A 27,164-nucleotide genomic window follows, 5' to 3' on the forward strand; every position below is an offset into this window, starting at 1 on the left:
TTGATCCTCCTACTCCATCAGGTGTTCTGACATAGGAAATCAAAAATTGCTAATTTGCAATTAAACACCATACTAGGCAAGGATGCACTCCTCTTTCTAACCACTTAATCCCACCTGAACAATCAGCTGCTGCAGGACACAGCACAAGCTGTTCACTCCTGTTCGAAGTTGTAATTCAGCTATGCCATAAACAGCTCTTCAGCAGTTCAACTCTTACGAGAGACAGGTATCTCAAGCCCCTCCTGGAGGAAGCGTATGCCAGCTTGGAAGAGAGCATCCATACACTAGCTACTTACAACAGACAAGTTTTACAATCCTCCGTTACTAGCTCTGAACACTCGAGTAAAGCAATTCCAAAGGGGTGATAGGACATACACCCTGGCAGATACACATTCTGATAGTGACAAGGGCAGTGCAAATCTTTTGCCATGGTTTCACACATGAAAATAAAAACAGCCACAACACCAAGTTCACACTGCATGATCCTTCTTCAGGCCACTTGGCTAAATATTATTTTGCCTGCTAGTAAGACCCACACAGCACCTCTCCTCATCATGAGGTATGAAAGTATTCAGCTTTACAGGAAGGAAAACAAACTTTTTGAATTATGGCAGGTATTTGCTTGCTAAAGCAGGAAAAAAGCCCGCCACTTTGGCATAAAGTAGAGAAAGAGTAGGGAGAAAACAATATGGTTGCCAAAAATAACCAGAGAACTCAGAGAAAAGGTTTTCTTCAGTGCAGATAGGAAAGGGCAAAAAACTTTCCAAATGGCCAATTTGTACAAGTTTCAAAAGTATTCTTAAGGAGTAATCAGCGGGTAGAACGAGTCCCATGTAATTTACTTAGTTTAGAAGACCAGATTCTTCTCCTTAACTCTGTTGCCTATTCAAGCTGCACTTTTTTCCCTCCACTCATCCACTTTTTTCTCCCTTTCTTATAGGGAAGAAGTAAAAAGAAGCCCTGCTTCATCTAATTTGTCTACTAAACAAAAAAAAAATAATTCCCCAAAATCTGGGACTCGCATCAGCAATATGAAAACAAAGCTAGAAACCTCCTCAACCTAATTTATCTTCTAGCTCCTTCAGTACAGAGGTCCAACATAACAACTCATTACCCATTTTCAAGGGTCAGGCTAATCCACTTATGTGGGCTATTATTCAGAGACCAAGAGCACAATTATGCCACTCCATGACAATAACTTTACATTAGCATATTGCTGCTATCAACTCCTGCAGGTTCATTTCTGTTCCTCTGGCACCTCAGAAGTGAGAGTGATGTATTTGTGTACAGCTGAGCAAAGCCTTACAGTTGCTTCAGCAAGTTAACAAGGCAAAGTAGCTTGTTCTGGAACCAAGGCTGCCTGCCACAACAGACACCAAATAGCCTGCTGATCTCTCATGTGTTCTTTCCTTCAGGTTTTACACATCATAGGTATTCTAGAAAACAAAGAGAACTATTTTTATAGCCAAAAAAGCAATAATGTATTACATGACTTCACACCACTACAGTATTTTCAATGGTCATAGCTACTGGTGGGGTCTTAAGAAATTAGACACAAGAAAAGATTGTCTGGGACCTTGCAAATTGAAGGGAGATGTCCAGGCAAGAACACCTACATTATTTGTGTACAAATGGTACACATACTTGAGAAAGTTTGAACACACTCTTTCAGCTAGAAAAACAAGACAGGAACAATAAAAAATTCTCAAGTGGTGTTAAAGTTACATGCCTTTGTAGCATCCCCTCTATCACTATCTCCCCTTTTACAGGGTGGTACCCTGCACAATGAAAAGAGAGGAAGAGTCTGGCTAAAGACATTAGTGTAAACCTGCTTTTTTAAGTATTGTTTTCCTTCTACAAAAGGAGGAGTGAGACAGTCCCTGTAACATTTTATTCTCCTATAAACGAAGAATACCGCTTGCAGACTTCCTGTGGTGGAATGCACTTTTCTTTTCCATACGCAATTGAAACTGCCAAGTTGAAACAGAAAAATATTATATGTATCCATGGATATCTAAATTTAGAAAGACAAATAGTTCTCCTGCCGCAATGGGGGGTGGGGAAGATGGCAAGAAACAAATTGTTATTACAAGTCATACAAAAAGGAACTATGACAGTGCATGACGTGCACAGGAGGTAACGACTGCGTTGGGCAAGTTCCCACGAGGGAAACAACGCTTCTGTAAGCCCTGCATCTGAAGTGGCCTGACTACAAAGTCATCACAGCTTATTGCCAGCTTGATAAGCTCTCTGTTCTAAAACGGAAAATCTTTGAGAAGGGTAACACTGTTAGAGTCTCTGCAGCCATTTTCAAGCCCCATGCCGTGTTAGCAAGCACAGAGACTGGCATTAGTATGACTCCACGGAAGGAACTATAACGTCTGCATGTAACTTAGACACAACCTTTCTCTTAAGTCATTGTGGTTTTGGCCTAAAGAATTTGGCCAGTAGTCTTCATAAACTTAGCTGGGAGATTTTTCCTATCTAGAGTCTGAAGCAGAGAGCTTCTAGACAGTTTTACTGCATGCAAAGACACATTCATCAGGTATTATTATACTTCTTGCAACCAAAAAGGAATAAAATCCAGTATATGAAATGCACTCTGAACATCCCAAGGAGAATACAGTCTGAAAAAATAAATAAATCTGTGACAGCTGAAACTTGTTTATTTTCTAAGAAAACAAAGTCAAAATAAGTATCTGTATAAAAATGTAGATGGTTTGGAACATTGTAAGCAGCCAACAGATTTGCTTGAGGAAGCAATTTCTCCAGGAAACATGAGACATCCTACTGTTAGCTAAAATGGAAAATAAGTTTAGTTCAAATCCTTCATGAAATTGCTAGAGGAGAAGAAAGTAGTAGCTGCACATATTTAAGATGTAGCTAAGTCAGATACAAGAACTCCAGTTTACTTAAACTGATCAAGCAAAGGAGAGAATACATATGCCCTCTTAAAACAAGATGCTGAACACCTCGCCGTACTTCTGCTACACTTCAAGGCAGCATAAGACACCTCTGCTGGCAGAGCAGCCCCTGCTGCCCTGTCACTGCTTTCAGCAGCACTACCAGGTTTTCTTCCCTTAAAGCACACAAAACTTGAATTTCTGTGAAAGGTCATTCTTTAGGACAACAGCACTGAAAGAGACAACACATACACCATTACTACCAAAGATTTTTCTGAAATTAAAAAGTAGCCTTTTATTTCCCTTAAAAAAAAATATGCAGAAAATGCATTTTCTGTTGACACAAAACTACAGAAAACCTTTGGAGATGCACTGCTTGGATGCTAAGCATAAATTCTTTCCCACTGTAACTGTAAAAACAAATTACACATGCTTTAAATGTAAAGTTTATTTTCAACTTTAGTTTCAGGCAACATCATAAAGACATTGTAACCTTTAAAGGAAAATATTTATATTCACTAGAGCACACATGGCTTCTGTATGGAGAGCTCCCAGTAAACAAAGGCAAATACCAAAAAGAGAAAATGGATAAAAATCTTTACGTTATGGGCTCTGAAGCTGAAGGCCAGACTCTATTTACAAATGGAGTATCAGTGCTGGAAAACTGGTGCCAAAACTGAGGCACAAAAAGGCCCTTCCATTGACTTTAAAAAGCTGGTAAAGGTAGTGATGCTCTCCTTGGTAGAAGTTCCCTCCCCAGTATCAGCAAAACTCTGTCATCAGAACACAGCTCATCAGAATTACAAACTGCCTAATCAGCAACTGAGTTTCAATTAGGAACAAACTTTATAATTCAGATATACCTTCAGGTAGTATTATGTAATTTATAAAACACTATTTCATTCTTTAAACGCACTATTAATTAGATCCTTGAAAATTGCGCTCTCACCTTCAGAATTGAAACCTGCCATGCATTTCCAATAACTTGTCCAGAATCAGCAGACAAAGGTTACCAGTCCTCAAGACATGCTGAATCCTACATAAACTTTTCAAGTCACCTGCACTTGAAAATTATCTTTATTTTGCTTCCCCACCTCTCACACACAGAAAGTCCTTATAGGATCGTACCAGTCGCAACTATTTATCATGAGAAACCAAATCAGCAGTCTTAAAATGATCTGAAAAGCTTGCTTTTATTTCCTAACAACATCATTAATAGAAGACATAATAATCTTATCCAGAAGGACAGAGAAAGGGAAAATAAGTACACTGTCAAGGTGTCAGAACTATGATGCAGCTCATGACTTTTTAAGGATGGACACTGAAAATTTATTGCTCAAACTGATCAATTGCTAATGCTAAATCCCAAGAAACATGTACCCATGGCCTTAAGCTTTGTGAAATATTGGTCAGAGAAGCACCTATTGTTCTGTGTGACTTGAGGTTTAAAAACCTTGGTAGATGAAAACACTGAAGTATACACCCCTAAAATTAACTTCATTGCTCATTGCTATTACTGAAATTAAAACAGATGGTCTGAGGACAAAGACACCACCCAAGCCCACCAAGACACAAAAGGCCTGTATAAAGCCTGACTGAAAAGCAAAACAACAAAGCATTTTGTAAACAGCAGTTTTGAAATTTACTATGGAGTCTACAAATAGCTACTGAACAATGACAATTATGAATCCAGCCTGCCAAAGGGCAACTGCGTCACGCCATGGACAAGGACTGCAGGGCGTTACTCTGGACCCCGAGCAGGGCACTAGCCCCCCTCCACCTCCAAGTCCTACCAGCACCACAGCAACTGCAGACCAGCTGAACTCCCTCCCCTAGCTCTCTCCGGGGCTCTGTTACAGCCTGGCTCAGTTTGCCGTTCCCTTATTTTTATCACACACCAGAACACAGGGATATTTTGACTACTTACACACAGCGCTCAGAAGGGTTTTGAATGAAAACAGTCAAAAGAATCCAAACAAAATTAATCGGAGCGGGCGGAGGCACATTTCTCTGTTAAAACCTTGATGTTTAACCCCAACTTTACCTGCTAAAAGCTCACCAGTCAATTTCTACCCACCAGCTACCACAAAGAGCCTGAACCTCTCTTCTATCAGCCAGCTGCAAATTCCCAAATTTATGGAAGGTATTTTTGTTTGTTTGTTTGTTTTTTAAACAAACAAAGCTACTTTAAATTGAACCAAATACCAGCTCCTAAAAATCCTTGTCCCCAGCAGCTGGCACATGTCTGCAAACACAAAGAGAGCGTTAAACCAGCTCTAACCCTGCTCAGGGCGCCTGAAGCCCGGTCACGAGCATGTGTTCAAAAACCTACAGGCACGGCGGTCTGAAACGCGATCCACTCTCTTTGATACAGCTCAGTAGTTTGAAAGTGGAGGGGCCATATCCTATTAAAAATAACAGGAAATCGACCACAGCAATAAATCTGAAGCTCTGGCTGCTGCAATTTCTTATCTTCCTTGAGCAGTTGGTGGTATGCAAAAAACATGCAACTTTTTCTTTTAAAGCAAAACAAAATAAACAACTTTAAAAAACTATCACTCCAAAACTGGAGATTCCACTTGAGAATAGCTTACATCAGCCAACCACAGCCTTGGGAGACCTGGATCCTTAAGATCTTCGCCCTTGTGTGGCAGGATATCCTGTTATATTTTGATGGCTTACTGCTGCCTCCAGGCAAAACGTGTCACGGAGAAAGCAGAGTCGGTGCATGAAAACTGACAAGTCCCAAGAAAACTCAACAGAGGTTTTGGCACTTCTTACACAACTCGCGTTCTTTTCATGCGATTTCTGCACCCAAATGATATCTCCATCTCCTCTGATAGCATTTTCCTCTTTATCTGCTAAAACAGATTAAGATCTGAGATGATGGCAGCTCCTTCTAATGGCTTACCAGTACTTGAAAGGCACTGCGGCGGCGGCAGCACTCTCTCAGTGAATCCCACTCGCCGAGACACAGCTTCAGCGGGGCTGGAGAAGAAAGCATGGGGCAGGGAAGGGGTAGCCAAGCCTCTTCCTTGAATGGAATAAACAATATAAGCCAAAAGGGTTTCGTTAAACTGGCAGAAACTACACGGAGCTTTTTGCCAGCAGAACTGTGTCTGTTGTGGGTATGCCTTGTTTTCCCACTCCTAAAAGGCAGCGCTTTGCCAACAAAACTTTAAAGACTAACACCAACAGTGTGGGTGTGGGGCTCAGCTTGCTTGCAGCACACACGAATGAAGTTAACCATGGTCCAGTTTCCTGCCAATCGAATCCCCACACCATTTAGTGCTATTATTTTATTTGTTTCTTATTCTGATTAGGTCATGCAGGCATTTCTGGAGCAGACTGTTCAAGCAGGCATCCCTGCTATGAATTTAAACTCATAGTATAAAATCACAAAGATTGGAAAAATACCAGAGACAAGCACTTTAATACAAAAGACAGGTATCAACTTTAAGAGCTAAAAGCATTTCTAAAACACATCCATTTTGCCTATGTTTCAATGACCAGGACGTGCTGGTTGTATGAGATCTACCATAGAAAGATCAAAACACTGCACCAAAAACCAAAACAACTAAAGAACTAACACAACTAAACTCAACCTTAGAGACTTAAAAAACAGAGGCTGAACCTCCCTGCACTAGAACTAATTATAGCAGAGTAGTTACAACATGTTTGGAGATCACCTCACCTACAAACACATGCTGAAAATAGGGCTTAGCTCTCTCCTGCTACCCTGAAGGAAAGTAGTTCCACTTTGGATCCAAAAGCACCCTGAAACTATCTCTCTTTGGAAATATATGTAGAAAACGGAACTGAAAGCTTCTTCTCCCTTGCATACAGCATTTTTGCAAAGCAGTTTCTTTGACTGCAAAACCTACACTTGTATCTGCGACTGTTAAATTGACTTATCATTTCAGTTGCCTAATTTTGAATCTCAGCCAGTTTCTGATCCCAAGAATGAGGCAGATATCACACATTTTTCAGAAGATCTGCCTCCAAGTGTAAAATCTTGTTAGGCAAAGAGTTCCATTTCTTGACGTTACTTCTGGATAATCCCTTTTCTGCCATCAAAAGGATTAATAAATAAGTATGCAAAACGCATGGTGACCCCACTGGCAGGAAAATTATGCTACATCAGGAAAGGAATCATCACCAGGCCACCAAAGTGACTTTCCACTGGCATATTAGAAGGCAGAGTTAGAGCTATGGAATTTCTTCACGCTTGAGGGCTAACTCTTAACCAACACCAACCCATCTGTCATACATCATTTTATGTCTGCTTTGATTTCTTTTTGCTACAAAAAAAAAAAAAAAAAGGGGGGGGGGGGGAGAATGCACTTCAGAAATGTTACGGACCACCAGATTTGTTTCATATATTATCAAAGCTAAACATTCAAGCATTTTATGGAGATTAAGAGATTAGAGTCCAGGAGGTGTTGTGTTTTTTTTGTGTGTGTGTGTTTTTTTTTTTCCTCCTCCCTTCTTCTTCTGTATGCAAGGCTCGTTCTCTCAGTCAAATTAAAAAGTGGAGTTCAAGGTATGCTGTTAATTCCTGAGGGGAAATGATACATAACCCACATGCACAAAGAAGTTGGCTTGTGTGCGGTTGTTTTTACAGCATGGAATCTGTTTCAATCTATGTTTGTTTAACAAGATGCAAGTCTCACAATGGTAATTTAGTAAAAGCTTGTGCAGTAAGTGTGTACAATACCAGAAACAAGGGTCATATCTCTTTCCAAAGATACAAAGGCATCTACAAAGTGACCAAAACAAAAGCACTGCACAGGATTAGTTGTTTCAAAGCCCCATGTTCCAGTCAGCTTCATAATTTCAATACTCCATCTGTAAACACAAACTGATCTTAGACTGTTTCACATTCCAGTAACAAGTTACTGCTAGCGAATCCAGCACGGCATTTCACTTTTCATCTTCATTGCATTTCCATTTTTTTTTAAATCCATAGTATCCAAAAGATACCTTCATTTGGAGAAATCAAACACTTGGCTTAAGTATTGTAATAGAGACCCTGTGCATCTGAATAGCTATGTCCTATGAAGCTGCTCAATCTGCACCAAAGCCCTTGAACATAAAACTAGCAGGCAGTGGCAACACAGGCTGAAGAGAGGAGGTGGCACACCAGGCCTCTTTGGCAATGCCCAAATCTAAATGCTGCAGGATTACAACCGTGATTGCGTTCTGTTATGATTCCTTATTTACAATGGTTGTTTGAGGCTTATTAGGTAATACTCTGTTCTCTCTTAACAGAAAATATAGCTAAACGAAACTTTAAGAACAACCTCTGCTTTTTCCTATTTCATAGGATAGGTCAACGTCTTCAATCCCTGGCCCGTGTTCCCAACACAAATGTGTTACAGAACATATCTGACCATGACTTATGCTCACATCTTACCTACGCAGCATCTGTGCCAGCGAACTGAACTTTTCTTTGTCTTGCTCAGCATGTGGATTGTAAGAAAAATGTTGGCTCAATGTTTGCATTTTGTTCTTACCATCAGAGCCAGGATGCAGGCTTCAGTCAAGACAGCGTGGAAGCTCCTCAACAGTCAAGTCATTTCACCAGATGGGAACCAACCAGAAAACAACCAGCTGTAGCAATTCTCAGTCAGTCATTAACAATAGAAATGAATTAACAACATTAAAAAGTTCATAAGAAATGTTAGAAATAGTTGTTTATAAAAAAGGAACACATACTTACTGCACAAGCCTATTCTTGTGGCAGATTTTTTTTTGCAGCCATCAATTATTCTATAGTAAGGTCTGTGAACTATGGGTGTTTGCACTTCCAGCTACCTTCAGAAATAGCGTTCCACTTTTCAGATATATTTGGCTGTAATCAACTGGGCTAATCGGTTAGCCATCATTCAATCACACATTCTTGGAGGGTGACTCACCAGATGTCAGGTGGTTTAACATGCCTGCTCCTCCAGTAACCAGCTAGCTGCTGACATTGTTTCTCCCCCATCTCCAGAGTACCGTGCACAAATGATCACAGCAGTGGAAAGCTCGTGTCAGAGGATTAATATCATCAGTTATCACGGTTAGGAATAAAACCATTGGGAGAGATCTGCAATGGCATAACTACTCCTGTAACAACCATGGGCTAAGTTACAGGTTGCCTCTGTAAAGAAAATAATTCAGGGTATGGAATCTCCTTGATGATTTGAAAATCCCTGTTTTCTGGTAACGTTCTTTTTGTCTATTTTTCAGCCAGCACAACACAAGCATCCTTTTTTTTTTTTTTTTTTTTTTTAAATATAACATCAGTGGTGCTACCTATTTGAAGCTACTGTCATTTTAATTTAGCAAGTTTCAAAGGAGGAGTAACACATACACCACCTTCTTATTGTCCCCCACTACTGCCAGGCATCAATATATTCAACACTCGCATAGCATCTGGTTTGCGAGATGTAGCAGCCTTCGACTTCAGGCATTCCTTTCAGCATTACTCTAAAGGGAAATGGTCTAGATCCCCAGGTTGGTCCAGATGGTAACTCAGAGTTGTCTCGCTCCTCCTTTCCTCATAGCTGACACTGTTGTACCAGAGGAGCAAGCAAACAGGCTTTTCAAAGCAAGCCATCAGCTCTGGAGGTGAGCTATCCAAGGAAGTTCCTAACATCTAAATTCTCTAATAAGCACTGACAGGGGAGTTTTTGTAAATAAAAACTATTTCTTCAGTGTGTCAGATGACAGCTTTGAAGCTTCATGCAGCTGCTATGCTGGTAGCACCAGGCAATGGATTTCCTCTGAATTCTTTTGAGTGCTGATTCTTAAAATCACAACAACAGCCTGGATGGTTGGCTTGGGCTGGAGAGCCCAGTCCCACAGCTGGCACAACACCAGAGCATGCAAGGAAGAACACCACACTGAAAACACTTTTAGGAGCAACACAAGGAAGCAAGAAGAGCAATCCTCTGGAAGTTAATACTGAAGGAAAGATGACTCCCGTTATTAAAGAGCATTGTGCCATGCCTCATGACCAGCAGTCCCTTTCCTGTCTCACCAACTCAAAACAATAAAAACAAAACCCACACAATCTCTGTAGGCACATTTAACTACAAAAGGCACAGCAGCACTAAGAATCAATGCACAAAGGGAAAACAGGGGGTAAGCCATTCCCCCTGAAAACACACTATGAGAATGAGGGAGAACACCGCTAGTTTCGCCCATGTTTGCAGTGCTTGCTGTCTCCAGCAATACTGCCATTAAAACACTGTGCAGGCCAAACAAGCCAAAGCCTTTCCTCTGGCTACTTTGCTTAAGCAATAACAAAGCAATTCATCATGTAACCAAACAAACAAAACACTTTTTTGATCCTTCAGCAGGAAAAACCATGTGTAGATGCAGACGCACAGAGAGCCAATGATAACTGAAAGCGCTGCAGACTTAAGCCACGCTCTACGTATCCAAAAATGTACACGTGAATTATAAGGGTATCCTTGACCATCTGCAAAATAAAGCCAGCTTTTCCATATACATTTCTGTAAAATCCAGATAATTTCATACAGATACATGGATTTTACAAACAGGTGCAATTTTTAGTAGTTTAGTAAAGTGAGAGAAGAAATGCCAATACACACCTCAGTCTCTACAATTTAATCCAAGTAACTTGCACTGAATTTTTATCTAGTCTGGACAGCTATCAGAAATCCTGTCATGCAGCTCCTAAATCCGGTTTGAAATGAAACAGGGGAGTGATTTGGGATGGAAGCACTTTAAGGAAAGAGTTAACGAGCACAACATGACTAATACCTAACACTGACAGTATTTCTTCTACCATGGTGATGGAGCACTTGGGGGAGGGACAGGAGTATTATTATTAACCCTCTATTACAGATGAAGCAACCAAGAGAGAAAAGGGATAGAAAGAAATACTCAAAAGTTTCTTAATAACCCCAACCAACTAGAGAAACCAACAGTCCTCAAGGCTTTATAGAATTCCTTTCTCTAATCCAAACTGGAAGTGAAACCATCCTGGAAGTGCAGAAAAATGCTCTGTAGTGAAAGTGACTGTATCAGTATGATTACGGAAATCCTCTTCCTCCAGACTGGCTTCCCCACCACGATGCTACAAATTCAACTAACCACATTCAGCCTGAGCACTTAACAGCTATACATGCTCCCGGAGCTCTTTCAATTAGTAAATGTAGCACTGACCTTAAGCGACCAAGGAATGAGAGTCACCACTCCATGAAATGCTGCAAAAATAAATCCCAGTGAATGAAAAACTGAAGTCACCTACCCTCTACAATTATACTACACAGGTGTGTTTTTTTTTTTGTGCTCCAAACCTCCAACAGAATATATTTACTCAGTGTATTTTTTTAATTAAATACACTAAGTTAACATTGTTTCTACACTACTACCCAATAAAATGAAATCAACTCGCCTGTGAATATCACAAATATTTCTCTACATTACACCTCAGCATCAAAATGTTTTGCCTGGACTTGCTGCAATTTATACCTTGCTGACCACAGAAATCAAAGCAAAAACACTTAAAATGCCTTTTCTTTGGTTTGCTATGATTCAGTTTATACAAAGCTTAATCTGGAGAACACAAAGAGTGCTAATTTTCCTTCAGAGTCCGAATCCGCCCTCCTATTTGGTGCTGTTGTGATTGAGGCCAGTTCTGTCTGCATTACCAGTAAATGCTCTGCCTTACTTCAAAATTACTAAACGTAACCTAGGGATTTCTGGATGTGGCAGCAGAGGGAAATTAAACCACTCTGGAGCCACCTTCAGAACCATTTACTGACCTCCCCTGGTCACGGTGCAAGGATCACTGCTTGCTCTCCCCTCTCCTCTGCCAGCTGCATGGCTCTGCACCACTTCTTTGACTTCGTTGGTCTGAAAGGCTCCAAGTACAACCCCAAGTCCCTTATTTGTATGTATGCTGCTATACCATAGGCACAGTAACAACAGAAAGCATTGCTGGAGTAGAAAACTACATGTAAGTGACACTGGCTCAGACAGGTTTAGAATGTGGAAGTTGGCTTAAGAGAGCTATAACTGGATCTTCACCCGATGGTATCTCTTTGAAGCCTCCAATAACTAAAATTATTTTCTAGTTTTTAAATGCAATGCTCACACTGTAAATCCAAAGAGCAGAGGTAATTGAGAAAAGTAGTTTTAGACAGAAACCTCACCTCTGGTGAAAAAGCAGCACAGCCTAGCAAAGGGACAAACAAATTATTCTAAAAGATGAGCTTTTTAAGGATCTCGTGTACCCAGACATGTAAAATTCGCATTCAAATCATGTATTTCTGAAAACCAAATATGTGAATTTCCTTGAAGGTATTTTTGGAAGATAGCATTGCAATCCTTCAATACGACAGCCCACAACAGAACCTCCTTCATTGGCGTTACCCAAACATGTTTTGTTACACTGTGCAAATTGCTGGACTCTCAATGCAAGTTACAAATACCAAAGCCAAACACTGATCCAGGCTAATAACTCTCAACAACTGAATCGTATGGCTGCTGTTACACCTAGCAGAAACCTGCAACACCGATGTGCTCCAAAGGTCCGACCCTGACTGAGGAATGCTCTCTCTCAGCAGAGCACAGAAGCGCTCTATATTTCCATGCACGCGTGCAGTAAAGACAAGGTCTTAAACCCATCGTGGTGTCTGGTTTCATAACATATGCCCTTCCTTATCAAATGTCATTTGTATTGCCATGCCTGCATCTGTCTGCACAGATGTCATCCCATGTAATGAAGCATATGGGCTTAAGCTGACATTGTTTGCAAACAGGAAGAGCTTTTGGCAAGCGGGATTTAACATAAAGCGTTCTGCGGGCTGCCTCTCTTAACCCATCTTTGGTTGGCTCCTCTGCTCAGCTAGGACTGGTAGGCTACTTTCGGAGAGGGCAAAGAGCCAACCTAACAGATGGGCAGAAGTAAAGTCATGCCAAAGAACCAGAATGTGCATCTAATTTGATAATTAGAGGCTGAATTTCCCCTTAGAAATATTGCAGTTGCAGCGCACACCAAGTTTCCAAGCTTAAGGGCAAAAGAATATGCTTCAGTCTATCCAGTTGCGGGTTAATTATGAAAAAGCCAACAAAAAAAAAAAAAAGCCATGAAAGAGGGTGGAGACCAACCATGGGCTCCAATCATGCAGGATCAGTATTCTTCAAGGAGAAATGAAATAGAGAGAAGGGGAAGAAAGTAAGATTAAGCCTTTACCCTGAAATAGCTCTCCACAAGGGACACCTGAAAATCTTGGCCAAAACAGCTCTGTGGCCTTGCTGAAAATAATTTATGCTGAATGGAGATAAAAGCAAGGAACTGATGGCCACTTTACAAAGCATTAAACACAGCTTTCCTGTCCACAAGGAATAGCCAAGCCAATAGCTAGTAAAAGGCAAAGGACAAAGAGTGTTTATGGCTCAGTGGAAATCAAACATAACAATGTACACACACACTTGGAACCATCGACAATTACTGTCTTGGTTTTGATATACAGTGAGACAGAGCTGTGGCTACTAAAAGAAGTTAACAGTACAGGAGAGAAAGCTGAGGACCCGTCTGAAATTCTGCTTCTAACATTTGACAAGTTTTCATGCAATAGTAGAGCGGTCCCTTAATTATTCTAAAAAGCTCTGTTAAAGCAGGCTCTTCTCCTCCCCAGGCATCTTTTTCCCTTCCCCACCTTTCTCAAGCCACTTTCTTCAGCAGGGTGAATGCCAAGAGCCATGCGAGACACAGTTGGAAAAAAACATTGCTCTAATTCATTTTCCTCTTTCCACTCTTAAAGTGACTCTTTATAGATTTACACTCACATTGATGCTGGATGGAAATTAGCTCTCAAGCTCTCATTCACATCTTCAGAGCAGAAGAATTAGCCACAGATCTAAAATAATTTAAAAGTGATAGCTGCTACACGGCTAAAATCACATGCACTGCTTTACAGACCTCCACTGAGACATCTTCCTCTGAAGAAATTTGTCAATGAAACTTCCTTTGTTCACCTGTCAAATTCTGGCGAGCTACTTCCGAAGTATAGCATGAGACTTAACTGGGCTTTTGTTTAATTACTACCAAGACAATGACGCTCAAATGAAGAGCATAACATCAGCAACTGAGTGAAAGCAATCAATTAGGATGCCCTTGAAGCTGGCTTTCAAGTGAAAGAAAGAAGCTACTTGTCCTGTGGCCATAGACAAAAAATTAAAAATATAAATCTGTCATTTGCTAAAATAATACGTGGTTCTAAGAGGCAAATAAATTAAATGACAGGAAGTGCAAAGGAGAAGCCTCATTATGAAATAAGATCAAGATTTTACACCATAGTGCAGCTGCCGCAGCAGAATTAAGTTAGTGGATTAACATGAATGCTAGTGACAAACTGGTGCAAACTCTTCTGTTTAACTCTGCCACAGGTGTCATATTCAGAAAGAGCCTAAATGATTTAATAAACGAAGCAATGACTTCACAAAGAAAGAAACAGAGGCCATGGAAAATTTCAAGTAATAATTAGTTTCTGGGTTCACTGCATTCTATCTGGCATCCCAAAAAAATGGAATATGAAAAAAAATAAAAAAATAAATAAATCTGAAGACTTGATTCTGAAAATTCCCAAGCTTAGTACTATATTTAAATATAAAAACACAAAAGGAGCTAATTCCTGTTAGATAGCGGTAACACACAAGTTGATGTGAAATCCTTACAGAAACATCAATTGGCAAGGCAGCAGCTGCATTTGCCAAACCAAACAACTCTAAGCAGGGTGGTAAGACCTAAATACAAGCCTAAGGACCTTCATATTCACCTGTTACTTCACTCCTTCCTTACACTGAGGATTGCAAACTCACAAACATTATAGGCAAATACACACCCTGACAAGCAAACAGCATCTATTATTAGAAATGGCCTTACACACATACAGAGGTCCACTAGAAATAAAGATCATCTCATCTCCAAAGTTATCATGAAAAGAAAAAGAATGTATTTGGAACATACCTGAAACCAGACCCAGAACCCCCAGACCCATACCTGAACCTGGACCCAGAGTCTGCCACAGCAGCAAGGGAAACCCATCAGAAAAAGCCCTTCACTAACAGCACTTTTAGACAGAAAATAAGACTTACGCATAAGGGAGAGAAGCAAATGGCTGAGGAGGATACACACCAATGACAAAATGTCTGCCCGTGGTCTAAAGAATGCGAGAACATCCCAGAGGAGATCTCACCACACAATTATGAAAAGTCCATCTTGCTTTTTGCTTTAAAGCCTCCTATCTAGATGTACCTTTTGCTTTGATAAGTAAGCAACTGCATCTGAAATCCAGCACAGTTATACTCAGTGTCCAGATTTTTCAAGCTTAACAGTATGAGATTATGCTAAAACGAGACTATGCTAAAACATATATTTCAAAATTAGAAGAGTTCAGCCCACTTCCTACTTTGTCCCTCACCTGCAGGCAGATGCTAAAAGTTGAAAACATGGAATCAAAGAATTCTCACCTTTTGAAGTCAGGTTTGCTGCTTTCACAGTAACTAACAGAAATCTCCTACTTGTTTTATTAACAGAAGCCAGAAGGTCTCCAAAGTGCCACCCTAGATTTGAGCCAAACATGACACTGTGCACGTCACATACTTATTTTTTCAAACAAAGTTCACAGACAAAGGGTTATCAATCAAACAAAAGCACTTTCCCCACGAAATGCCAAGAAAAGTAACAGAGTGGCTGGTTAGAGCAAGTAAACAACACAGTTCACAGGATTCGTATTGTCGAACCAGAGCTATCACACAGGTGAGTTTACCCTTCTTCCCGATAAGCAGACATCTAACAAACTGAAAACAATCCACCAAAATACCCACACTTTGATGCAATACGTTGAGGACCTGCTCTCTATTGACTCCTGGAAACTGAAGTCATCAGGCTCTGGCACAGTGAAGGACACTGCTCTTGCAGCACATACACCACACCAAAAAATAATAATACTTTAAAAGTAGGACTTCACAGAGAAGGAACAAGAAACTATACAGATAAACAGGCCATTTAGCTTTTTGTACAAATTACCAAAGAACACCGGTTCTAGACAGAAGTAGTATTATTTTTCTCAGCCTGTATGTTATTACAATAGCACATGCCATTAAACAGAAAATCAGAGAAAGCATCAGTTAGGAAGTTATTTTAGAGAAAGTGAAGAACGCGGAGAGGAAAAAAAATCTCAACCTGAAAATATATAATTAAAGTAAAACCTTCATTACAGAAATATTATACCGGTGCCTTCTGAAAGAGATTGTAAAAATAATGGAAAAAAAACAGTGAGACAGGAAGCTTAAACACAGCTAATCTAATGATGCCTTTCATAACACAGGAAGCAAGCACGCTACCAAAGAGATGACAAAACCAGAGATTATTTGAGGTGTTTACTTATTCCCAGACACGGCTAAAAAGTATGCGAAAGGAACTCATGTTAAGCACATCAATCTTTCTGCTAGAGCTTTTTGTTTTAAATCCTAGCAATTGCCTTTGTAACTAATGAACCTCCAGGTTCAACATAACAGCGCCTGACTTTACAACGAGTGCCAAGAGTTACTGACTGCTCTCATGTGCTCACCTTTGGAAATGCAATTTCCTCTTACAAATGGATGTCCTGATCCTGCAAACCTCTGCTCGTGCGAATGCTCTGCTTTGGTCAGCAGGGCTGCTGGTCGTGCTGGCAGCAGTGGGGCCGATAAGCACCGGTCAGAGGCTTTGGGATGCCATGCTCACCGGCTGGGCTTCCTGCTTGGGGCTTATCATGATGCCACCTTCCCAGACGTGTCAGATGTATGAGGTACCAAATACATTTACTGCAGTCCTGAATAACTGAATTGCATTTTTCCCCTCTCCTAGAACATAACTTAAGGATTGCACTGGCTTCTCTTGCATAAGACTCCAAGCCACTTTTATCTAATTATGCCACTCCACAACTATCTCCAGGAAAAGATCTGAATTTAAACTAACCAAGTCTCAGTAACTATGCCTTATGGCCTACCTGGTGAGAGGAAATAAAACACAGTTATCATCACGATCCTGGCAGGACAAGGAGAGAACAATCAGTGTTCAGTCCTACCAGACACAGCAATTGGGCGTCCTTTTGTTTTTAATTTCCTTTGACCTTAGAGCTTGTCCTTGTAAAGTTCTCACTGTTGGCAAGCTAAGGCATCTATGCTTACATAAACTTGGTACACAAAGTGCTTCCACATTCTTGATAATGTCTTCTGTGCACACTTCCATCGGCTTCTCAGAGCTACCACTCACTGCCATGGTCCTTCCGTCAAGAAGGGATGGAAGTACACTGACTACCAAAAACATAACACGGGAGACTTAACACACAGCCTTCAAGGAAAATACATGCAGACAAATACCGCAGTTGATTTCAACTTGTCAAATTCTCCGACATACAGAGCGACCATGTCATGCACACATTTTTAACTCTTGATACACCAAAACTGCAGAAAGAAAGTTTAGATAGTTTATGGACAAGTCAAGTCACTGTTTTTCCAATGCCAAATGCAACAACAGGTACGGAGATGGGCAGCACATGATGCAGTCACACATGGCCTGCAATAAACCTGGTCACGTTTGGGAAGATACAAATTAATGGTTTTCACTGGCTGACAGAACTACAGCATCCGAGTCATGTTATAAATCTTTCTGTATTTCCCTACCATGATGGGGTAAGAGAGATACCGTGTTTAAAAACAAATAAACAAACAAAAAAAGCTTCAGTCTCTTTTCCTAACAGGTGAAGGTTTGCTACATAAAGACTTCAAACATCCGACCTTGACAACATTATTCAGAACAGACTCTTTGCTGTTTGGCACTTTGCACAGTCCCTTACACTGCAGTGAGCATTTGACATCCAGCACTGTCGGTTTGTTAGGCTGGTCAAATTCCTTTAGCTTTGACCTCTGCACAGGAAGATAGCCATGCATGCCAGCAAAATAACTCAGTGAGACACCAGCAAGAAATATCTGCATTCAAGTCATCATGCACAGTTCCCATCTCCATGGGATCGGTTTAGCACCTTGCTTAATGCACGCTGCATTTAGACCCGCTGATGCATACGGTACTGATGAAACCATTCTACAAGCACCAGCACAGCTTGAATCAACCTGGCTTGGGCACCACAACCCAAGACCATCATTGACAGGGCGAGAATATAAATGGGGGAGCAGATACATGGCCTGTCAATTATCTCAGGATAAAGCAAATCAAGTGCATATCAAAGTACAGGTAAAGAAGTACAAAATATTGCAAAGGAGGTGAGCTTGTCCAAAGGGACCTGGACAAACTTGGTCCACATTAACCTCACGAGGTTCAACAAGTCCAAGTGCAAGGTGTTGCACCTGCATCAGGGCAATTCCAGCCATAAGCGCAGGCTGGGGGAACTCATTGAGAGCGTTCTGTGATTCTACCATCATAAAGCTAGAGCACTGTACATTTTTTCTCACAGAGACTTAAATCTTTCACCAAATGCTCCAGTGGACTGTCTATTTTAAGATTGTCCCCACAGCAAAGTTCTTGGTATTCTTGAGAAATTAATATAATAAATCATATGGCTCATTATCAGAAGTTTTTCATGGTAAACAGTCTAGATTCTGTCTTAATCTCATACAATCACTCTATTACCAAAGAAGGGTATTTTTCAACACTGAAATTTTAAATATTATTTTATTTTCATTCCCCTGTTTTAACTTCTCTTAAAGGCACTCAACAAAATCAACACACATTACATTCTCAAAACTGTGGCCACAGCGCTCTCAGGCTGTGGTGAGCAGCCTGTTCAAGACAACCATCCACCACCCCATTTTTCCATTCTAAGAAACTACCTGAATAATTGAGGGTTTCCTTTGCTGTCACTGTCATAGCCTTCATTGCTCTGTTTGACTGAAACATACAGCATGAAGAGACTAGGAAGCATATTTCTTCTGCTTCCACCCAAGGTTAAAAAAAAAAAACAACATTGTAAGTCAACAGTAATATAAGCATAAAGAAAGCAAAATTCAGAGGGATTTAACAGTGGACAGTATTTTCTGAAGTAAGCTGAATACCCCACTCATATAACAATTTATTTGCACGGAACTTACTGTCAGAAGTAAGCTCAGGCAAGCTCACAGTCTTGCCACTCATGAATATTTTAAAGTAGTACTCTGGAGGGGGTGGAAAGAAGTGCAACATTTCACAGCAGCATGCAGAGAGTTAGCGGTACTTGTCAACTACACTAAACACATAAGGCTAACATGAAAGTACAGCTCCATATGAACAAACTTGTATCGTAACACTAGGTGTAAATACTTAAGTAGGAAAGAAACCTCACACAGCATCAACAGAAGCTGACACTGCTGACTTACCATAGTGAAATGCCTTACTGTCTCTTAAGCATACCCAGCCCTTTTTAGACATTTTGACAGATTAATTAGTACATGGGTAACAAGCTTCATACCTAACTCAGGCTCTAGGAAAACTGTAAGAATATATCGATTTCCTTGTATAAACCCATTTGTGCATCAGAAGGAACAACTGGGACACCGTTAGGCAAGGTTTCATGTCTTCTGAAAGCAAACCCTACCCAGACCAACCATGTACCCTTTCAGCAGTGAAGAGTCGCACAAAAACATACCCTACAAAAGCAAAGAGTTTTTTTTTCTTTCTATCATTTTTTTTCCTACAGTTCATAAATTTCAAACTAGGCACAAATGCATTTTAAGGCACCAAGCTATCCAGGGAAACATGGACACATGGAAGAAAACTTGCAAGACAACTCTGTCACTGCTCTTCTCTATTCTCAGAAAGAACCACAACAAAGTGGGAAGCAGCAGCATGTAAGTAGCAATAGTGTGATTTAGCATTCTCTGCTATCACAGATTCCCACAACAGTCTTGGCAAAGTTGCAAGGAATCACAGGACCTACACTCAAATATGTCTACATGACATGTTTATTTTGTAAGCAGAAACTTGCCTTGTCTACTCTCCAGTTTGAAACTACCAGAGCTCTTGAAGCTCTGCTAATATTTCTGTCTACCAGCAAAAGACTGCATTAGCCATCCCCTTAAGTTAGCAGCCAACTGCTTTCCTGGTAAAGTGACCAAAGCATTTTCTGAAACAGACTGAATCTTCACAACACTATGAAGAATACAAACAAACATCCAGACAACCTTGTAGCTCCAACTCCCTTTAAAGTACGCCAAGCAAGCAAGAAAGAAAAAAATATACTAATAGTTACTATTATTTCAGGTGCCCCTTTTCCAGGACCTTTGAAATAAACTTATCAGCTGATCATCTGCATTCTTCATCTTGTGGCAGTTCTGCTCACACGAAGTATTTTGGAAAACTCTTAAGGAAGAGTGCAGATTTTCTCAGAAATCTCTCTTTTATATATTTGGGGCAGGACTTTCAAGGCCTGTTCCCACTAAAAGCATCAGAAAATTTACTGAACTTCAACATGTGACAAGTTAGGCCAGTGAATATATTACTTTTCCTTCTTCTGTCCCTCCATCCTGGTGAAAAACAGGCCCGAAGTTTTGTGTAGAAATCCCTTTACACATTGCCGCACCTTTAAAGGATCTGAGGTAAGCACTGCATATCGCATACACAGAAATTGTGGGGTTTCCACTACAAGTGGGATCCACTACAAGTGGGATTGCACTGAAAGAATAAATGAAAGCACTGAGGGAAGGGGTCTTGATGAAAATGTCATGTACACAGGATCTCAAAGACAGGATCTGGCTCCTATGAGTTGAATCTCTGATGGGCAAAGCCCCCTGATTTTGCCCAGGCTTGTCCAAAAACCTAGCTCAATTAACATCATCAATAAAAAGCTAAAGGCATTTTATCTACAAGGTAGTGAATGCCTCCTCTCAAAAGAGGGAGTTCCATGATAAGAGCTAATCTAAAAAACCCGAGGAATGCAAAGTATTTTGTCAGTTGTAAAAACACGACAGAATTGCACAAACGCAAGTTAAAGCAACTACTGGTAACCTCACACTTCTCCTACCCAGCCAACTGACCCCGGGTGAAGGCCCGACCAGTGTCCACTGGGTAGCTACGCCTTGAACTGATGGAGCCCCAAAGGACATCAACTTTCTTGTACCTTCACAAGCTATTTCCATTCACCTTGCTTTCCAAGTTCAGAAAGGCAGCACGAGGCCATCGTCCAAGTAGCTTGGGCCATTTCAGTGGGGAAGTCAGAAAATCCGTTCCTAATATTTTGTAGAGAGCTGCCAGACAGCCAGCAAGGCAGCTCATTCTGGTTGGTCAGGTCACCTAAAAGTTGCAGAAAACCATGTTTTTTATCCTTTGAGTTACAGTATAGTTTTCTGAAATTTCTGTAGACAAAGCTTATCTGTGTTAACACCACACAGACACTAATCTGCCTACATGAGTTGATTTTTAGATGGGTCACACTGCCTGCTACTAATTTTTTCCCCACTTTGTCGTTTGCAAAAGTAACATTTGCAGCCTATAGATGTGCAAGAATTCCACAGCAGTCGGTACACTACCATTTGACTATATTTTCTTTGAAAGGCCCACTCACTGAGTTACACAAGACCTAGCTACATTCTGAAACTGGTCCCAGTGTTAGTCATCTGTCTGACTGTGACAGTCATTCAGTTGAAGAATGTAGAAATATTTGCAATAAATACATAAATTGGAAAGTCTTCTCTGTCCATTAAAGCACATACTAGAAATTGCTGATCATCAGATAACTGAATTGACTAGTAACTAATAGCAGTGCTCCTCAAATGAAGCCTGACTGACATTTATGTTCTTCCCTAAAACAGCCCCGGCCACAGCAGAGCATGCCTCAACACATTAAAACATGCTTCATTTTTATGAAAGAGTTAAAGTCACAAACAAGCTTTCTGTGAATCCTGATCATACACAAAAGCACAGTATTTCAATTCCACCTGCACTACCTTTAACTAGAGCCACCACAGTGGAGCACGGGAATCCATTACCCTGTTCCTAGCAGCAGCTTACCCTACGTCTCCAAAAGACATAAGAAACATCACACCAGACACTTGTAGCATGATCTGTCCTAAGGGAAATTTCTTAATCCCTGTCAGATAATGGTTGATTTATGCCCTGGAGCACCATAGTTAACATCCCTTCAGCTGTAGCTGTAACTGTTCCTCCCATCCCTACAAACAGTTCATTTTTCTTTTTTATCCTACTAGGCTGTTGGTTTATATGTTCTCCTTCAACAGTAAGCATTACTGTTATTTGTATTTAAAAAGTACATAACGATTTAGCTGTATTTTATATGCTGCCTTTCAAACTACACTTTACACCTAGTCAATGCATTGTACCAAAGGGTAATTATCACTTATTAATATCAAATAAGTATTTTGCACATATATATCCTACCTCCTCTAAGTGATAGCATTGACACAAAGTTACACTCATATTTTCAGTTCAACTTCATGTGAATATTTTTCAATCTCTTTCCTTTGATAGGAGATCATGAATTCAGTATTCCAGGTGAATTTGAACACTGGTTTAATAACCTCCTTCGCGTTATTAACACAGCATTTCACAACAACTGCGGTCGTTTTTTTCTGCCTGATGCTAAGCATTAAGGAGGTGCACAGGTTCAAATAAAATACTGTTAAAGTCTTTCTCCCCACCTTAATATATAGTTAATTTACAATCCAGTAACATGAACAAGTAACTTGATTATTATTACCTCCAACATGCATATTCTTGAATTTATCAACATCATCTGCTGTGCTTCCCTTTTACCCAGCTTTCTTGGATTCCCTTTCCAGTCTTCTTCAATCTTGCCTAATCCAAATACTTTTGCATCATTAGCAAGTTTTGGCACACCATCATTCATCTAGTTTATTAGATCACCAACATACATGTTCACCACCCTCTTTTCAGAGTTGTTTCTACATCACATGGTAATTTAAGGTTTACTGACAAAAAAAAAAAAAAAAAAAAGATGTATTCTTAGTCATAAAGGAGATCATTTCAGCTAGGTACCGGTGAAATAAACAGGAAAAGTACATTCTTTGAGAACTAGGAAACAGAGTTGCAACTTCAAAAAGTCTTGCATGGTGTTGAGCAAAGCTTGGTATCTAAACTCCTTACATTAGCAAAACACAAGAATGCCCCACAATACAGAACACTACACCGGGGTTGTAGGACAGTGTTCTCTCCAGAATATCACTCACTGAACATTTCACACATCTTTTCCCTGTGGAAAAATCCTTTGTTTAGAAAGCCCTCTCAGTATCAGTTAAATTCATGCTTAATTAATACTAAGTTTGTAGTCTCTTAGGTTGTATCTTCCTAGTTTTTTTTGAGAAGCTGTTCATTTATAGCTAATTATAACATGTACAACTACTTATTATGATAGCAATGATAGCAGAAAACATATTTTAAAACAAATGTGCATGCTTCTTTCCCATACTTCGTGCTGCATCATAGTCTTGCACCGTTAATTACAGATGACACTTCTAGCATTGATAAGTCTGACCTTGAGAAATGCTTTGAAGAGCATTCTTGAAGACTTATGTACTTTCCCCTGCATCTAAAGCCAAAAATACCAATCAATATTGCTCAGAAGGCATTGACTGCATTTGCAAAGTCACATTACCTTCATTTGACAACCATCTCATTTTGGTAGTTCCCTAAGACTAAGCTAAATTCCACGATAGTATGCACTGAAAGTTGAAGATGACAAAATTAAATGCTCCTAATCCTTTGATCCTTCACACAAAGCCATCCCTGAATGCATGACGTGTTTAAAAAATGTTCAATTGTATTTGTTAACAAATAAAAAACAGCAACAGATGTAGTGGAAATCATGCTCATCAATGCAGAAGAAAAATATCTCAACCATGCTGCCTTAGAAGTATTGTTTTATTGATTCCTTTATTTCTTACATACCAAAGCACAAGGTGTGAAACAAGCATCCTGATAACGTGCACAAACCAAAAGTAAAGATGCAGTATAAACCTGTCTAAATCAACTTCCACTATTTCATGAAAGGGATGAAGACGGAGTCAACAAAACTCCCATCAAGCACCTAACATCAGCTTTCCAACACTTGAACATTCAACTCAGTCCTTGCAGACTCCAGAGTTCTCCCACTCCCTCATACTTGCCAAAAGAAAGAGGACAGGGGAAGAGTCATGGGAAGAGCTCCTGCTCCAAGGCCTATTCTGACATTTATGAGGAGCCCCATCCCAGCAGAGCATGCGAGATGTCATCTTGTAGGTCACCTTGTCAGCTCCAAGCTCACTGCACACAAATCATAAGGGTGTGCAGGAGCCCTGAGCAGAAGCTGGGCACCCCACAGGACAGACTGCACTCGCTTTTCAGACAAAAATTTCAGAGAATTTTGTGCAGATTCCTTGCAGAAGGACCAGTGGCACAGCGCATTACCAATCTCCCCTTCTGGAACTCCACAGAGAACAACAGGCCAAGGCGCGCTGTGCTCGTGATGGACATCAAAAAGACTTTTACAGCACCTGCTCTGCATAAAAATTAAGCTTTTATCAAAGTCTCCTTGTAATTGAGCTGGATACACATACACAAATATATTACATACTAAATATTATAGCCTAGCTCCTGCAAAGACTTGCATACATGTTTATCATTACATATATAAAAGAAATTCCATGGTTTCAAAAGCTGTATTTGTGAGGATGAATTAGAGCATGCGGGTGAGTCTTTGCAGGACTAAGACCTATAAGCCCCTGAGCAGCAACATCTCCTGAGAACTTGCTATGATTTGCACATCACCAGCAGTTTATAACCCCCTCTCAGCTGGCTAACCCTTGCAACAGGGAAGGACTTGCTTCCAGCTGAGGAGCTGCAGTTAAAGTTCACTCCTTCTCACACTGCACACACCTATGCTAAAATTAAATCCAATTTAAAATGAGCTACTTGAGTACCATTTAATCAAACACAGCCTTGCTGGATATGAGAGGAAACAATGATGAGCAGGCCCTTTGGCTGTAGTGGTACCAAGCAAACAGAGAAAAAGGAAACAGCACAGTTACCAGAAGTAGGTAGGTAACTTTTTTATTATTATTAATAATAATAAATACTTTATTTAAGATTGGAAGAGCCACCGGTGGCCAAAACAATTTTCTAAGTGTGCAGGAGCAGATTTTTTTCATAGAAAGCCATTCCATGCCTATGTTGCGATAACTGACTCACGGGCTTCTGCTGGACAAGAACGACCAGGAGAGCAGTCAGGCATTAGCATTAACACTGATTGCTAATTAACCCCCACGACCAACACTGCTCCTCTTACAGAAGCATATAAAAGGCCTGCTTAAAACTGTTTGTCCAAAGCAGACACAAAACCTCAGTTTGCTCACAGATCAGCCCTGCAGCCCTCCCCCTGGCCTTGGTCTGCACCACTGCATCCTCCGAGACCGCACGCTGCCAGTCCTGCTCTCAAGCTTGTTGCACACGAATGCCACGGCAGAAAGGCTCTGCCACAGATTTTGGGGACCACCTTTTAGCTGACGGGCCGTTCTTTCAGACCTAAGTTTCGCAGAGCTCCCAACTTTTGTATCGCGACCCATTAGATACACACAAGTGCCCTCTGCCTGTAAGCAGCTCTGGCACAGCCTCCCGAAGAAACCGAGAGCAGTTGAAGAAAGTCCTGCCAACAGCAGCACGGGGCCTACAGCTTACTTACATTCCTATAACATAACACACGCTTAATGCTGTGCCCCGTAACGAGGGCTGGATGTCAGCTACAGACCCTCGAGGGCAAGCACGAGGGCTGTCACCTGCGTGCCACGACACCCCCGGACAGCCGAGCAGCCCCATCAGGGCTGTCTCCCCCCAAAAAACCCCTCGTGATACAGAGGTTGGCAGGTGGCGGCGTGTGATGGGGGGGAGCCATTTTAGAGGCATGCTCCCCCAACTCCGAGGGGTTCCGGCACCTAGCAGCATTTCTAGAATAAGCCAAGCCGGCAGTGGTTATCTACAGAGTTTAAGGGAAAAATATATATCTATATGTATTTTATATATATATATAAATATATAAAGCAGCAGCTTCAGGTAGAGGTATGCCTCCCAACTCCAGCACCAGGCTAGGTGCCAAAAACCCCCAAGAAAACTTTCTGGGCGGCAGCACGTTGCACCGCAGCGGGCACAGCCGGCTGGAGGGACGGATGCTCGCCACGGTGGCCGCACACACACCAAAAAAAAAGGGGGGTCTGAAAGCACCGGGACCGGGCTCCGGGACCCCCTCCCCGAGCAACAAAGGCCGCGGCGGGGCGGCGGGGGTGGGGGGGAGCGGCGGGCACCGCGCAGCGCCGAGCGCCCCCCGGCCGAGCCCGGCTGCGCCGCCGGCTGCCCCCCGAGCCCTGCCGCCCAGCCGGGCCGCTCCCGAGGCGGTGCTGAGCCCCGAGCCCTCGGCTCCTTACCTGCTGGGCGGCTCCGGCTCCGCGGCTGCGGGCGGGGAGCAGCGGCGGGGCCGCTCCCCGGGGCGCTGGGCAGGGAGAAGCCGCTCCCGCCGCCCCGGCCCGGCCACGGCGGGGAAGTTCGGCGGGGCGGCGGCGGCGCCCGGAGCTCCTGCTGCCGCCCGCGGGGTGCGGGACGGAGGGAGGCGGGCAGGGAGGCAGGGGAGGAGGCAGGGAAGGAGGGAAGGAGGCAGGCGGCAGGGCGGGGACGGGCGGCCCGCGGGGGCGAGCCGGAGGCGGCGGGGCTGGGGCCGGGGCCGGGGCCGGGGCTGGGGCTGGGGCTGGGGCGGCGCGGTGCGGGGAGTCACGGCGCAGGAATGCCAGGAATGTGGGGCGGCCGCTGAGACGTCGGGGACACGACTTGGGATTTCTTTTTCTTTTAATTTTTTTTAAACACTCTCTCTTCCCCCCCCCCCCCCCCCTCCTCCTTTAGGAAAGAGGAGGGCTGAAGCCCCCCCCGGAGGAGGGAAGAGGAGGGAGGAAGAGGAGGGCGCACGCCGCTGCCAATGGGGGCGGCTGCCCCGAGCAGTCCTCCCCGGGCGCGGGCAGCGCTCAGGGTTTGGGGCCGGCCCGCGGCGCCTCCCCGCCCCTGCTCCGCCTCCCCGGGCCGGCAGGGACCGGCCGGGACGGGCCCTCGGTGCTCCTGTGTGTCCCCCCCCGGGGCAGCTGGGTGCCCCTCGCCCGCAGCCTGGCCTCGGGCACAGGGCGGCTGCTCCCCGCCGAGCCCCCCATGCCTGCGGCTCCCCGCAAGGCAGGGAGAGGGCTGCGGGAGAGGGGCTGCTGTGGGGGCATCGAGCT

General features: G+C 42.3%; 1 protein-coding gene across 1 annotated transcript in view; it reads right to left on the minus strand.

The window, feature by feature from the left end:
* The window catches only part of PTPN14 (protein tyrosine phosphatase non-receptor type 14), a 113,705-nt gene extending 87,077 nt beyond the window's left edge, over positions 1–26,628 (minus strand). The window contains exon 1 of the mRNA XM_084515616.1: positions 26,331–26,628. The gene's annotated coding sequence lies outside the window, so the exon portion shown is untranslated. The remainder of the gene's footprint in view (positions 1–26,330) is intronic.
* Positions 26,629–27,164: the final 536 nt, after the last annotated feature.

This window comes from Aythya ferina (assembly GCF_964211825.1).
Source record: "Aythya ferina genome assembly, chromosome: 3".
Classification (NCBI taxonomy): domain Eukaryota; kingdom Metazoa; phylum Chordata; class Aves; order Anseriformes; family Anatidae; genus Aythya; species Aythya ferina.